General features: G+C 40.8%; 1 long non-coding RNA gene across 2 annotated transcripts in view; it reads right to left on the reverse strand.

Annotated features, from left to right (window-relative positions):
• Positions 1–216: 216 nt before the first annotated feature.
• The window catches only part of LOC310695159, a 60,794-nt gene continuing 45,350 nt past the window's right edge, over positions 217–15,660 (reverse strand). For both annotated transcript variants that reach the window (XR_014519957.1, XR_014519958.1), the window contains 2 exons: positions 2,907–2,984; positions 217–294 (listed from right to left, as the gene is read on the reverse strand). This is a non-coding gene — a long non-coding RNA (uncharacterized lncRNA). The remainder of the gene's footprint in view (positions 295–2,906; positions 2,985–15,660) is intronic.

A 15,660-nucleotide genomic window follows, 5' to 3' on the forward strand; every position in this document is an offset into this window, starting at 1 on the left:
TGGGGAACCATCTTCAGCCCATGGGCTGTATTCCCCTTGGGAATATGCAATATGGGGTGGGGGTTGATCTATTGCATTTGTTTTATAGATGCAAACTACTGCTCAGGCCTCCTGGTGAAGGGCGGTATACAAAAATATTAATAAATAAATACATTCCCTCTGGGATAACTTCTGCAGGGCACATGACATGGATGGAGTAATGGATGCAACACTTACCTTCAGATAGTAGGTTAGTTTTTTCATCCAACAGCACCAAAAATAAACAGATTGGTTTCACCCACTGACTGGTTTTACCTAAGAAACAAAAGAGAAAGGAGGTCACAAAAGAATCCTTATCCTGGGAGGTCAAAGATCAGCTAGAATAATTTTAAAAAGCAGTGTCAGCCAGATTATGGAAATATGGAAAGAGGGGGTGAAAATGGCCATGGAGAAGACCAGCCCTCTTCCGCCTTCCAAGGAGCAATGCCTCGGCTGCTGTCAGAACACAAGGAAGGGGCTCTTCAGCAGCTCGGGTAGTGGGCAGGCTAGGATGGGAGAAGCTGGTCCCTGAAGTGTCCTGAGCCAAGCCATTTATCACTTCTCAATGAGGCTGCAATTCAGTACAATGCATAGTAGGATTAGAATACCAACTTGCACAGATGGGGACTTTTTTTTACTGCATAGTTATAGATGGGTAGCAGGAAGCTACAAAGTCATTTCTTTAAGCATTGCAAAAGGAAATAATTTGTTGTCTTTAATTGCTGTAAAATATCTTTATGCTTGTTTTCTAAGTATAAAGAGACGTAATGTTTTCAAACTCAATATGCAACAACACAGCAAAGAACTGCAATTTTGTTTATTGCCAAAATTGCATTTTCATTGGAAGATGTGAGCAGCAGCAGTTTTATTTGAATTTAGATTACACAGAGAAGAATCTAAATTCTGACAAAGCATCTAAAACATCAAGTTACAAAGCGCATAATTCACTAGCGTTTGTGACTTTCATCTGCACAGCACCACGTCCAACTGGAGAGAGTGTGTGATATGATATTGCATTCTAAATTTGACTGAATAAGCGGCCTGCTCCACAAGTCTGGGTAACACTGACATATCTGTAGAGCTCTACTCCAATTCCAATATATATATATGGTTTCTATGCTCTAGTCCCAAGTAGTTCCAGTGCTGACTGTGATACCACACTTTGCCTGTCATTTAAGCAAAAACTGTGTGAAGAGGTAGCAGGACCAGACAAAGGTACAGGAACATGGAGTGCCAGATTTCTTTTCAAAACTGGAGGAAGAAAAGTGGACCACTGTATTCTTCATTACAGAATAGCTTTAACAGAGAAGAAGACTGCCACATAGGTGTCTAGACTCAACTAAGGCTTTCCATTTAGTTCTGCTTGGCACCCTAATTAAATCATTAAAGAAATATATTTGGAACTGACAGAAACAACAACTAAAAAAAATCATAGTAATGAACAGATAGATGCAAAACACGATGTTCTGGGAACGGCGGATAACCCATGAAGTACCGTATTTTTCGCCCCATAAGACGCACTTTTTCCTCTCCAAAAATGAAGAGGAAATCGGGGTGCATCTTATGGGGCGAATGCCTGCAAGCCTCGCGCGCCCGGCAGGAGGTCCCACCGGGTGCGCGAGGCTTGGGGCGGCAGCCTGTTGCCTGAAGCACGGGGAGCCCTCGGGAGGGCTCCCCCAGCTTCGGGCGAGTGTCTGCAAGCCTCGTGCACCCGGCAGGAGGTCCCACCGGGTGCACGAGGCTTGGGGCGGCAGCCTGTCGCCTGAAGCACGGGGAGCCCTCGGGAGGGCTCCCCCTGCTTCGGGCGAGTGTCTGCAAGCCCCAAGCCTTGGGGCGGCAGCCTGTCGCCCGAAGCATGGGGAGCCTCAGCACCCCCAAGCTTCTAGGTGCACGCAAGCAGTCCGCTGCCGCCCCAAGCCTCGCGCACCCGGTGGGACCTCCTGCCGGGTGCGCGAGGCTTGGGGCGGCAGCGGACTACTTGCGCGCACCTAGAAGCTTGGGGCGCGCTGAGCTCAGCTTGCCCCAAGCTTCTGGATTAGCGCAGGGGTCCGCTAGCCCTGGGAGAGGCGCCCGGCTCTCCCACGCTAGCGGAGACCTTGCCGGCACGCAGAAGCTTGGGGCGCGCTGAGGCTGAGCTCCGCACGCCCCAAGCTCCTGGTGTAGCGCAGCGCACCTGGGGGGGAAATAATTTTTTTTCCCTTTATTTCCCCCCCCCCAAATCTAGGTGCGTCTTATGGGCCGGTGCGTCTTATGGGGCGAAAAATACGGTAATAAGAATGTTGGTGATACTGTGGAAGGCATTGCAAAATACACGTTGTCCAAGTCTTTTCTGAATATGTACTTGGACAAGGAAACATCGAACCAGGAAATCACATATATTAGATGTGGAAAGTTTTACGATCTAAGAGACACATGTTCCGACCTCTGACATCACAAAAGCAATTGCTGCCAGGCAAGCATTTGCTTGTGTAAATACGAACACAAGGACAGCTGCGACAGTGTGCAAAACTGTAGGAGGATTCCCATCAGTTTCAGTCAGCATGGTCAATGGTCAGGGAGGTTGTGAACTTTAGTCCAACAACATCTGAAAGTCACAGGTTGCCCTAAAATATTTGCTGCCCTGCCATTTTCCCTACTCTAGTGTTCTTTTCTAAACAAAACCACAAATGCTATGGTTGTCTACACTTACAAGCTACTAGGGCTAGCCCAAAGCATTTTGCTGCCTGAGGTAGGACAGAAAATGGTCTCCCTGCCAGCAACCCTGTCAATGCACATAGTACTAAAGCGAGTTGTTATTTTGGCACCTGAGACAGAAAATCCCAGAAACTTTTCCTCCACTCCCTGACAGTCAAAGTACTGTAATGATAATAATGCATTCAATAACTTACAATTTAATGCCCTTTCATGACTCCCCAAATTGTTTGCCTGAAGTGGCCACTTTACTCTCCCTGATGGTAGCACTGGTCCTGTAAAAAACAATAAAATAATAACACAACCAAAATCCAATAATCGGTTAGTAAATGGCACAAAACTGGGTCATCTCACTCGACCACTTGAGAACAATGGTGAATGAGAGAGACATTTGAGGGTTGACTTATCCTATAGGCAAGTTACCCAGAGCTGCTTCTTTGTGGAAGTAATCAGTGGTGCACAATATATTACTTATTTAGTTACTAAATTTATATGCTGCCCGTCATCTGAAGATCTCAAGGCAGTAATTCACAGCATTAAAAAATCCAGCAAAAAACCCAAAATGCATAATAAAAACAAGAACAAACAAACCAATAATCCATTGACTGGTGCTGCCATTGAGATGCCCCATGTGATTGTTCTGATCATGTGAAAATCCCAAAAAGATTTTTCAGCACCCTCTATCTGGGGCAATATTTGCATCAGCCACAAAAACTAGCCAACTAGACTTCTGTTTGTGCCATCATTTGTAGACACAGGTCCATGATTTCCAGGCACAGGTTCAAGCAGGATTTTTGTTTTGTTTTTTTGGTCCCTCCGCTTTCCATGGGAAAACCCACTGTTTACCACTGAATCAGAACAAATGGCAATCAGGTTTCTGCAGATTGATGTTTGTTCTGATTCAGCAGTAAAGAGCGGGTTTTCCCAGGCAAAGCAGCAAAAGAACAACAACAAAAACCTTTCAGACATGTGCCTGGTAACAATGGATGTGTGCCTATAAATTGTGGCACAAATGCAAGTCTGGATGAGCCCTTGCAAAAGACTACACAATACAGTCAGGCAGCCTCCCAAAGATATAGGTCAGTGTCTGCTGCTCCATCCTTCTCAGGAACAAAAAAGCATGCATGCTTGATTTTCTTTTTTTCAGGCATTCCCAGGAGGGTAAAAAAGGGAGTCTTTGTTTTAACAGTTCTGTTGGCACTATAAAATCCTTGAATTTAATTTCTACACTCAACAGCTGTGCCTCCTGGACCTAAATTGTCTACGTTGGACCTCTCACAGAAAGCAACTCTTGCAGATGGCACAAACCCCAAATACAACTACATGCCCTAATTTAAAATACTTCTGAAAGAACATGGTAAATTAGTCTTAGAAATTAGAAATCAGAGAGATTTCATATGTATGGTGGGCTGAAGCAAATGTGAGAAGGCTCTTTCATCCAAGCTGGAGGTCTCCAGTAGGAACACCTCAAGTTACTCTACAGATCTCTTATATGCTTCTGTACCAGGTCTGTTCTGTTAGTGAAAAGTGATCCTTTCTCAGTCCCTACAATACATCAAAAATACACAAAGACAGGGCAGATAATGAAGGGATGTAAGCAGAAGTACTTCACTGAAGGTGTAGCTCCTTTTTGCAATGATTTAGAGCTAGCATTGCTGGCTTGGTGTGATGATAACTCAGCCCCAAATCAGCTTTTAATATGTAGATTACGCATGACTAATTTACAGTGATGACTACCTGCAGTTTGTGATATAGAGCATTTAAAACTTCATTTCTCTCTATACTAGAATTAGGATATGCCATCCAGTTTTCAGACAATCCAACACAAAATAATTTTCCCCACATTTTATGTTTTCTGCTGCATCATCTTCATCAGGGTAATATACAGAAAATTTTAAAGAGTAAGGTAAGTCATAATGTGTTTAACATTATCATTATCTCAGTTTTTCAGATATATTTTAAAAAATGTTTGCTGTTAAGTTTGGGAAAAGGGAAAGCAAAAGGAAACCAAGGGCAGAGAAATCCAGGATAGCTGGCAACAAGTCAAACCAAGCCAAACGTCAGAGGATAATTGGGCTCAGTTCATACTGGCATGAAGAGTTGGTTTCTGATCTATCCCCGCCCCACCTTCCACACTTCAAATCCATCTCTATTTACAGTCAAGGTATCACCATCTCTCTATTTAGATATTTAGCTTCAAGGGATCAGAGGCTGAAATCACAAGAGGAATTCTGACACTTTCCCCAAGACTAAAACAGTGGCAAAACAGGGACAGTGTTATACTGTAAGCCCATGGAAAATAGGGACTATTGTGATATTTGTCCCTACAGTAGAAAATTCCAGGTTGTATTCATCAGATACAATGACTTTTACTAGAAGATTGCTCCTTCTTCCTATGTTTGGAAGACACACACAAACACCCACCTCAGAGATAAACATGTGAATCCGTCTTGTATTTTCTCATGGTAAAAGACATTAAAGCACACTGTTCTTGTCCACTAATAAGCAATGACAATTCTTCCAACTTCCCAGCCCCAATCCATTCAAACTGACACATGAAAGGACTTCACAAACAGGGCAGTAAAAAAACACACACAAAAAAACAACTGATCCGACATCTAGTAACTGCTTTGGCAGAATGAGTGCACAATACTTTTTAATAGCAACAGTTGGGCTTCAAACTGTTGTAGTGCTCCTTATTATGGCTCTGTCTGGCCTCACAATCAACAACAGCTGCCTAGCATGGGTGATTTAAAGGCCCCAGCTTCTTAAGAGTGATGTCTTCAGGTATTAAACTCTTGATCGAAGTCTCTCAGGAGAGATTAAATCACAGAGCTCTGTTCCTTTGAAAAGGTCTTTGGCCTTCTTTTGCTGCATTTCAGCTCACGGAAGCCAAGGAGGCTTGCTTTTCTGATTTGGGATTGATTGGCTCAGTCCCAAAACAGATGCTCTGTAGGGCAGAGCCATTATATTTTGTGATGAGCAGACAGGAGGTCCTTTGTAAGTCATGGGAGTACAGCCAAAGTAAAGGTGAAACACAGCACGAAAGCAGTGATGTGGCTCCTTCCACCACACTCAAAGAAAGCAAGGGAACAGCCAACTATTCCATAAACAGCAACTTCACTCTTCTTAAAGTTCAGGCCTGGAAGGAATTCTTCTTCCCTCACTCCTCAATTATACAGCATCATCAATATCTTGAGCAAAGTTACAGACTAATCCATAAGCCATATTTGGGGCAGTGGCACTCTGCAGGAAACTCCAGTATTATAGGACTGTTTTCCACAGCAAGTGTATAAAGTGTGGAAAAATATAATATTCATGTAAGTCTTTAAACATGTCATGAAAAGAAGAATGAGCCTATTTTTCCTAGATACATACAGACAGGTGTGCATGTGAAATATATCCCTTCCATATTTGGTGTGAACACAGAGATGTTACCTGCAACAATTATAATGCATACCACTGACCATGGGAGGGGGTGAACTTTTTGAAATTATTTCAAGATGTAACATGCATTCACTTGATAGAAGACTTTTGTCCATCCTAGAGTTGCCACCATTTCCTTAAGTAATGGGGCAGAGAAATAAGAAAGCAAACAAGTGAAGATCCCATCTTTACTGCTAAAGATGAGCAGCCACCCAAATTTTGCCACCCCTAGAAAAACTCAGAGAAATGGTCTTCCAAATTTGCTGCCCACAGACTGGGTGATGAACTTTGGAGTCCATTTGAACTCCTTATACTTGCAGGAACAGGGTATTTTTTAAGCAGAAATAAAAAGTGTGTATAGGCGCGTAGGTATTTTGCAGTTACAAGATGCTTCTAACACTGAGGCAGCTGGAAAAAGAAGATATGACTTTAGTATGTCTTAATGGCTGCATATTTATGTATCTAAAATCCAGGGTGATTGCTACTTAGATGTTCAACAGTCAACATCACAGGCAATTCATTCCACCGTCTTTCCTCCAGCCACCAGATGATGAACATCTGACTCTGAAACAATGAATTGGTTGCCATGTGGCTCTTATCCTCAGCTGCCCTTACACATTGTATCTTAACAGCTGTCAAGTCCTTAACTCAGACACAGTACTTGTGTTGTGTTGGCTTTTAAACCCAAGTAGAAATCCCTGAGGCGCAATGTGTGCTAGGAATCCTAGTCAAGATAGATAGAGGTATTGTTCTTTTACGGATTTAAAGAGCATCTTTCCTACCCATCAAGACATGAGGAAAATACTATTAAAGTCATAAAAATTACTGCCACAATAGAAATGTATTAGCAACAAAGAAACAGGAACAACAACAATATCCTTTAGAAGAACCAGAGGAGGGCAAAGATTTTAACGAAACTCCGAAGCAATGCAAAACAGAAGGAGGCCATAAACTGCAAGCTGAAGCATAAACACAAACCTAAGCACCTTCATTCTGGGTATTAAAGTCAATCTTCAAGAGACTTTTTAAATTGTCTAAGGGCCAATTCTTATGTTATGGATACCAAATGGAGGCCATTAAGAATGTATCTTCCTGTTGTATTGGTTCTGCCCATAAAGTCTGAAAGCAAGCCTGCAGTCAACTGACCTGAAGACTTTCTAAGTGATGGAGCTCATAAGGTAAGGATTTCATACATGATTGCCCTATCATAAAACTATTTGCAAAGAGAAGCTTCCACATGATTATGTTGAAAATGGAATGCTTCAGTTGGTCTACGTGCCTCTCGTATATTGTAACAGTGATTAACAGTGGCATGTGAACTAAAGACAACAGGTTATTTTTATAAAAGAATCAGAAACCTGATTGCCATTTGTTGGTGAAACACACACAACCTCTGATATTTACCGGTACATATCTATTAAAGGGCAACTCCCAAGGAAGTTAACAGCATCATTAAAAACAAACAAACAAACAAACAAACAAACCAAAACACAAACCTTTAAAATGGCATCTAATAAAAAAGAGACAAAAATAAAAGAAAGAACAATGGGCAGCCTCCATAACAATTCAAAACCAACACAGAAAGAGCAAACAACCATCATAATAACTAATATGAAGTAAAGCACATTGCTGGAAATCACATCTGAACAAAGAAGTCTTCACTTGTCACATAAAAACAGATTGCATGTGTAGTAGGGGAGGGTCTACTGAAATTTTCCAAAGCAACAGTCCCCATCACTTGGGTCTTGTTGCCAAGAAGTCATTATCTCTAGTGTCTGCAAACCCGTCTGCTTCCGACGCTGGTGGGACACAGCAGGGCCTCCTCTGAAGACTAAAGCGTATTCTCAGGTTCTTTAATCCCCAACAACTACACAGGGGTTGCTTCAGGGGTTTCTCCTACAACAGGGGTGGCCACCTCCCAAGAAACTGTGATCTACTCAAAGAGTTAAAAAATGGCAATTATCTACCCCCTTTTGGGGGATTCAGGTCAAAGTTGTTGAGCTTCTTTTAGGAAGGAAAGCCCTGTTTGGTGGGGTTCAGCTCAGTGTTGTTGAGCTATTTTTAGGGAGGAGGAAAGCCCCGCTTTTTGGGGTGCAGGGCAAAAATGCTGAGCATTTTTAGGGGAGCCAGTGATCTACCGCAGAAGTTCAGTGATCTACCGGTAGATCACGATCTATCTGTTGGACGTGCCTGCCCTACAACATTTTACAAAACCCCAAGTCTTCACGTTCCTTTAATGTCACCTATCACTAAATCCTGCCTCAGTAATGTTTCCTGCCCCATGTTACTGATATCTTGAGGTAAAATTAATAAAAAAATCTGCATTATATTTAAGCTTTACTATAGAGCTGTTACTTTTCATATTCCTTCTGCTGTTGCTCACCAAGGGAATTCAGAGGCTTGTAGAACTATGCTTGTTGTTCTGAATTCTGTGTTGGGTTTTTTTGGGGGGGGGTTGGAAGTTAACAAGCATCAAGCAACTGTCTTGTCTGTTTCAAGGTTGCAAGATGAATGTTTAGCAGTCCAGGAAGAAGAAAGAAAATGATTGTCTCAAGATTTTTCTTTGTAGCATTCACTGTTGATTGTTGTTTTATGGTACAAAGAGAATGACAAGTTTCCCAGTGTGAGAACTGACCTCTTATTATATGTATATGTACATACATAGTTATTTGTAGACCTCAAAATAAAAATAAATAAATAGTGTGCATTGAACAGAGTAGCTTTTCTTTCAAGTCAGCCTCTCTTACCCAGAAACCTCAGTGACATGTGGCTGTGTGCTGAAGTCAAGTTCGTAGGCAATTTAGGTCTTAGATATTTATGGTTAGATTTGTGGTGGCAGAGGGCAAGAAATATGATGGACAAATTCATTAGACTTCCTTTTACCATCCAACAAGTGAAGTGCTCTTAATCTTAAGCAGTATTACTTGATTCCTCTTATGAAGTTAATAGCTCCAGAACAACTGCTTGGGTTTAGATCTTTAACCTTGATTCATGTGGGCGTGCAGTAATGGCATAACAGCTGCCCAATGCCACTTCTGAATACATAAAATTTATCTGAATAAATAAAATTTAAAATGGGACCTCACTGGAGAATAAACATAGCAGCAGCATTTATGAAACAGTCTACCAGAAGGTCACAATACTGAGAGATACCAGTCCATTTATTTTAAGGCAACTAGGCCATGAGGGAAGCTGGAATCCATAAGAAAAGCCAGCATCTAGACCATTCCTAGAAATGAACCAGCTGTCTATGGCTGACCAAGGAGCAAATGATTTACGATGATATGTTTGTTTTTCAAACCTGTGGAAAGTCACAACCAGAGAGCAGTGAACTCAATTTGTAGCCCAGCTGTTTGAGGGAAGTCAAACCACAGGTAGTCAGGCACCGAGAGTCGTATGCTAGCTCATTACTGCCTTAGGATTTCTAGTTACTGAGTGCTTCAGGAGAATAATTGGTAGCACCACTGAGCTCATTTATTTCAGCTTTTTCCCAAGATCCATGTGCCAAGATGCTGTCCGAAGCTAATAAAATCTTATTTTGCTTGTTCAAGATCTGCCTGCCACCCTCAGGATAGGTTCACTGAATAATGAACTTCTGTAACACGGAAGGATCAGAAACTGAACAAACAAGTTAACTTTAAGAAAAACTGCTTGGTTACTTAGGGCTATAGCAACATATTGCTCACAACAACTACATCGTTTTAAAGCTGTTTTCTGAGCACTGACCCTTCATGTATGTACAGAAACCTCCAAGGAGGTAAAGATTTACCTTTCATTTTCATGTCAATGACTGCGGAAATGAGAGGGAAATGAGAGGTCGCACAGGGGAGGGAGTTCATGAGAAGCTTTACCAAGGAAAGGAAATAGAATAGGGGTACAGTCATTTAATTGTAGATAGGTAGCCGTGTTGGTCTGCCATAGTCAAAATAAAAAAAAATTCCTTCCAGTAGCACCTTAAAGACCAACTAAGTTAGTTCTTGGTATGAGCTTTCAGATACACAGTGTGTATCTGAAGAAGTGTGCATGCACACGAAAGCTCATACCAAGAACTAACTTAGTTGGTCTTTAAGGTGCTACTGGAAGGATTTTTTTAGTCATTTAATTGTTTACATTAAAAATAACTAATAAAATAAAACCCTCCAAAATAGCTAACAACAACAGTTAAATAATATATATAAAACAATAAAACATTCAGATTACGGTAACAAGTGAAGCAATAGAAGTGAAAACCATCAGCACCACCTGCAGTGGGAGAGAGTTCCCAAGATGGGCTTTACCACTGAAATAGCACTTTATCTGTGAACCGCTGAGACCTCTGGGTATAGGGCAGTATATTAATTCAATAATAAATAATAATACCTGATATCCACCTAGAGAGAGTGTTCCCTGGAAAGAGGGCTTGATTGTTAAACCACTCTGTAAACTATAGCTCTGTGAGAGGAATAGGGATCTCCTAGTGACTCTCAGCACTCCTGACAAACTTTAGTTCCCAGGATTCTTTGGTGGGAAGTCATGACTGTTTAAAGTAGCATGATACTGTATAGTGCAGATGAGGCCTAAGGAAGGAATATACATACAACCCAGTACAACGCCCGATCCTCACTGTTGGTGTTGGAATTTTGTTGTTGTTTTTTAAAATGATATTTATTAGAAGTTTACAGAAAAAAGAAAAAAAGAAAACAATAGAAAATTTAACAGAACATACCTTACAATACATAAAAAGAAAAACATAGAAGAACAATACAACAAGACAACAAAAAGAAACAAAAACATTAAAACACACATCCAATATTCCATATCTTTACCTTTCATTTACTTGTTTCATCGACCTCCTCACACCTCCCTTTTTTGTATTCTAGTTCAATTAGCTATTTCAGCAAATTCCATCTTTCTCAGTTTTTGTTCTATAATTTATCTTAATGGTCTAACCTTAAATTTTTCCATTTTGGCCCATTATCAGTCAGTTTTTACTTAATTCTTTATTACATTTCTGCTAAAGCCATATAGCTTCATTCCAGCATTCTTCTAACATTCATTAATTTTGCAATATTTCTGTAAATATACTTTAAATTTTTTCCAATCTTCTTCCACCAACTCTTCTCCCTGGTCTCGGATTCTGCCAGTCATTTCCGCCAATTCCATGTAGTCCATCAGCTTCATCTGCCATTCTTCCCTGGTGGGTAGATCTTGTGTCTTCCAATACTTTGCGATAAGTATTCTTGCTGCTGTTGTGGCATACATAAAAAAGTTCTATCTTTCCTTGGCACCAATTGGCCGTGTTGGTGTTGGAATTTTGGTAGAAATAAAAGCTATAGGTATAAAAAGAAGAATTCCTGGATGCCTAGATTCAGGTTTAGGGCAAGTACTCCCTAGCAGAGATTTAAATTCACAAAAAAATGCAGCAAAGTAAAGTTTGAAAACATAGGCTGTTGGACTTTTTAAATATCCCCTTCTAAATTGCTTCCAAAGTTTCCCTCTTCCCTTAGCATAGAAAGAGGCCATACAATTGGGAGGTTAAAAATGGTTTACTTACAAACTCTTCTTAAGTTTGTAGTGCTTCATTGTCTCAAAACTCTCAGCTGGAAGTCTAGCAACACACAATTATCATCATTAATATCATCACCATCATCAGTATGTGTTGAACTCACTGCACTTTCCCTTGGAACTTCAAAGTAGAGAGGAAACAGAAACTCTACTCTGCAAACCCAAACCATTTATTACTGCTCTCATTTCTGACATATTTATGATTCTTTAATAAGGTCTATTATTTTCTAAAAAATTAACTTGGTGCCAGGCTTTTAACTCTGCGATCTTGTTTTACCACCCTCCCAAAAACTACACGTATCCACAACAATTCCATAGAGGGCTGTAATTTCTGGAGGTTTTGAATATAGAGATTAAAGGACTGTCACATGGAATTATCTATTTTTTCAAAGTACAACTATAACAGCTAATTAAACAATTGTGCGGACAACAGGCTGAGGCTATAATTAAGAAAAGTCCCTCTGCATTAGTTCAAATACTGGTCATCTTTACTAAGGAGGCACGCTGGCATATCATTTGTTTTATTTTGAAAACACTTTAAACTTCTACAATTCTGATTTCCAGGCATTTTGTTGTTGCTGCTAAAAGGTGATCTGGAAATAATACAGTTTAATGATTCCCCCCCCCCCCCGGGTATCTTTCATTGGCACTGCAGGTTTCATTGCTTGCTGCTTAGTTTATTCAGCTTAATATTTGAGAGCAACTAAGTATCATATTTATTCATGTATACCCTATCTGTCTTCCTGAAACTCAAGGCCACATCCATGGGGGTCCCAGGGGGTCTCCCATGAAAGCAATGAGCAGACTCAGGCTGCTTAGCTTCAGTAAAGTCTGAGGTTATACGCTGCAGCCACCTTGCTAAAAGTTATAGAGGTCTGGGTTTGTTCTGTCCCTGCTGCATGGCAGACCACCTGGGAACTCAGTGCACATACCATGGAGGAAGAAAGGCAGAATATAAATATGCTAAAGAAACTAATATCATGTGCCTTCAGGCCATACAGTAGAGGCAGTTTCCTTAGTTGTCAGAAAAACATCCAGCTTGTATGGTCCCCTCCACCTTTCCTTTGGCATTTTAATTCTGTTAACAACTATGGCTGCAATGGGGTTTGCTTCTGAGTAGACATGGTTAGACTTGCTGTAATGCTGCAACAGAAAGTGAGCAGGCTTGAAGAGCTGGAGTAGATCCATGGCTCATTCATGTGATAATACAAATTCTGACGGTATCTCCATGTTCTGCAGCACAAAGCTGAAGAAATACTAATGAACCCCCACCTCTCACAATCAGAACAAAAAAGGTAGGGGGATAGGGTTTTTTTCTCTCCAGACAGACATGTTTCAATGATAGTTCATTGCCATTAAGAAGCAGACAGATTCAACTGCTTCTAATATGAATGTGTACACTTTGTTTGATGTAAAGTATTTGGCGAGTGGTCATTTAAATGGATGCTCACAGCAGGCTTGACAGAAACTGAGGCATTCTTCTCCATTACATAGGCAGAAAGGGATCTCAGTTAATGAGATACCACAGATACCACGAGGCTATTTTGTTACACTGATAAGTATTTTAGCTTAATCATAAGATTCATTTTAATGGAAAAAATAACGGTCTTCCCCATAATTGCAGGACTCTGTCACACATCTAAGACACAGGGTTTTGTTGCTGTTTTTTAGAAAAGAAAAAAAGAAAAGAAAAGAAAAGAAAAGAAAAGAGGCACATTCTCCCTGCAGAGAAATGTTAAGAGAATTTCACATTCTCCCTCAAGAATACAGCCAGCCCAGCGCTCCCCTACTTTGCCCTTCAGAAATAGAGAAAATTTTGAGATGCCATTTTCACTCTGCCTTACATAAAAGTCATGTCAGGAAAAGAGACAACCCTAGAAATAAATACCCCCCCCTTTATGGATACAGGTTATGATAGAGCAAAATTCTTGTGCCCAAGAGCACACTATCCCTGGTGCTGAAATTGCAAAGGTGGTCTAGCTTTTCTTCCTCTTCCAGCACCCAGTGGGAACTTGCTTCTGTGAGGGGATTTTCTTCAGGAGCCTGAGAAACTCATTCCTGGTTGAAATGAGTTCCTTGCAAGAGAATTGTTAAAATAAATGAAATAATGAATATAAAGTGCTTAACATCCTTTTATGAAGGGTTCCAAAGCCATAGTTGTTGTTGTTTTTCATGTACGAATTTATATGTAAATTTTAAAAACCTAAAATATATATTTTGAGGCGAGAGGGTGGTGATGGCAGCAGCCCAGCCGGCACAGCAAAAAGTGAGTCTAATGATGTGACTCAGATGGTTGTCATAACAACTGTTTTGAAACTGCTTTTGTTCGTAATAAACTCAATTCCAGCTTTGTCCACAGCTTTTTATAAACGGGTAAGTATGAGATTGCTTTACAGAAGAGATTGCTTTTTTAACCCCACAGTGTATCTTTTAAACATGTACAAAATCTCTAAGAAAGATGCTTGTCACTGTTCAGAACAATAAAAAATTTAATGAATACCTCAGGCTCTGCCACACGGGCCCCAAATTCCCAGCCCACACACAAGGCACCAAGAATGTTCAAACAGAGCTCAGCACCTAGGATTTTTTAAAAGATGCCTCTCAAAACAGGGGAAAGGTATATTTCTCAACTAGGTGATTTGTCACTTTGTGTGTGAGAGAGAATAAGATGCAAATGAGATGTAACTATTATCAATAAATAAAATGCACCAAACACATAAAATGTCCATTACTGTCTTATTTCTCCCATAGAATGTAACCCTGAATGGTTTCTGAGGAGAAAGGATTGCCTATGATTTGTGAATCTTGTTCATTTTAAAAAACAATTTATTTAATTGTTTGTTTTTATTTAAGCTATTTATATACGGTGGTACTCCTGGTTACGAACTTAATTTCGTTCTTAACCTGAAACAATTCTTAACCTGAGGTACCACTTTAGCTAATGGGGACTCCCGCTGCTGCCGTGCGATTTCTCTTCTCATCCTGAGGTAAAGTTCTTAACCCAAGGTACTACTACCAGGTTAGCGGAGTCTGTAACCCAAAGTGTTTGTAACCTGAGGTACCGCTTTAGTGCTTAACTACAATATTTTCTAAGTAGTTTGATGTATTAACGTTATTGACTGATTAGCCTTGGCGTCTCAAATTTCAGCAACACCCTCTGTGATGCTAAAATTCAGTGCCTCCCACCTATCACACTCCATTCTAAATGATAGTTGTAGCATCCTTGCAGCATCCCTGAGGCTCAGCACCCAGTTCGACCAAACTGGTCGTGCTCTCCTAAATCTGCCTCTGATTTAACAAAATGTATATACTGCTTACTCCACAGAAGACCTCTAAGGACAATCTAAAATATTCATTTAAAATATTGATAAGAGCAAACATTAAAAGGAAGTTAACATCTAAACAAAACCAGCAGTTTAAAAGCAATTATACATTTTAGAAAAATACATGTTATATTTACATGCCTGTAGTTTCATTCTCTGTTGTGAGCTGCCCTGTGATCATTTCGTGACAAAGGCTGATTTACATTTTACAAATATAATACAAGATCCTGTAATAAAACATTCTGGCACCTCAGCAGGGCCTGGTGAAAAGAGACAGAGGCTAGGAGCCCTCAGGAAATGTGACGTGTATGATATGCATGTTGTGCAGGAATGGCCGCTCACTGCCTTCCCGGGGGCGATGTTTGCAGCCCCTCATGCTCCAGCCTCTTTCCTCTTGCTGCACACACTGGCTGTTGCAGGGAATTCCCCATGCCCTGGGGCTGGGCATAGATTCCCACCAAAAGTGCCCACTGAGGCCGTCCAGTTAGTGGCACTGCCAGGGCGGAACATTGCTGGCTGGCCAGGCCAGGCAGCAACACTTTTAAAGGCCCACCGCACTGTGGAATTCTTTAGTGCAGTTGGCCCAGGAGCGAGAAGAAGAGCAAAGACAGAAGAGTGGAGAGAAGAAGAGGCAAAGTAAAGAAGAGGAGCTGTACCG

Source organism: Podarcis liolepis (genome assembly GCF_965112155.1).
Source record: "Podarcis liolepis genome assembly, chromosome: 1".
In the NCBI taxonomy this organism is placed as follows: Eukaryota; Metazoa; Chordata; class Lepidosauria; order Squamata; family Lacertidae; genus Podarcis; species Podarcis liolepis.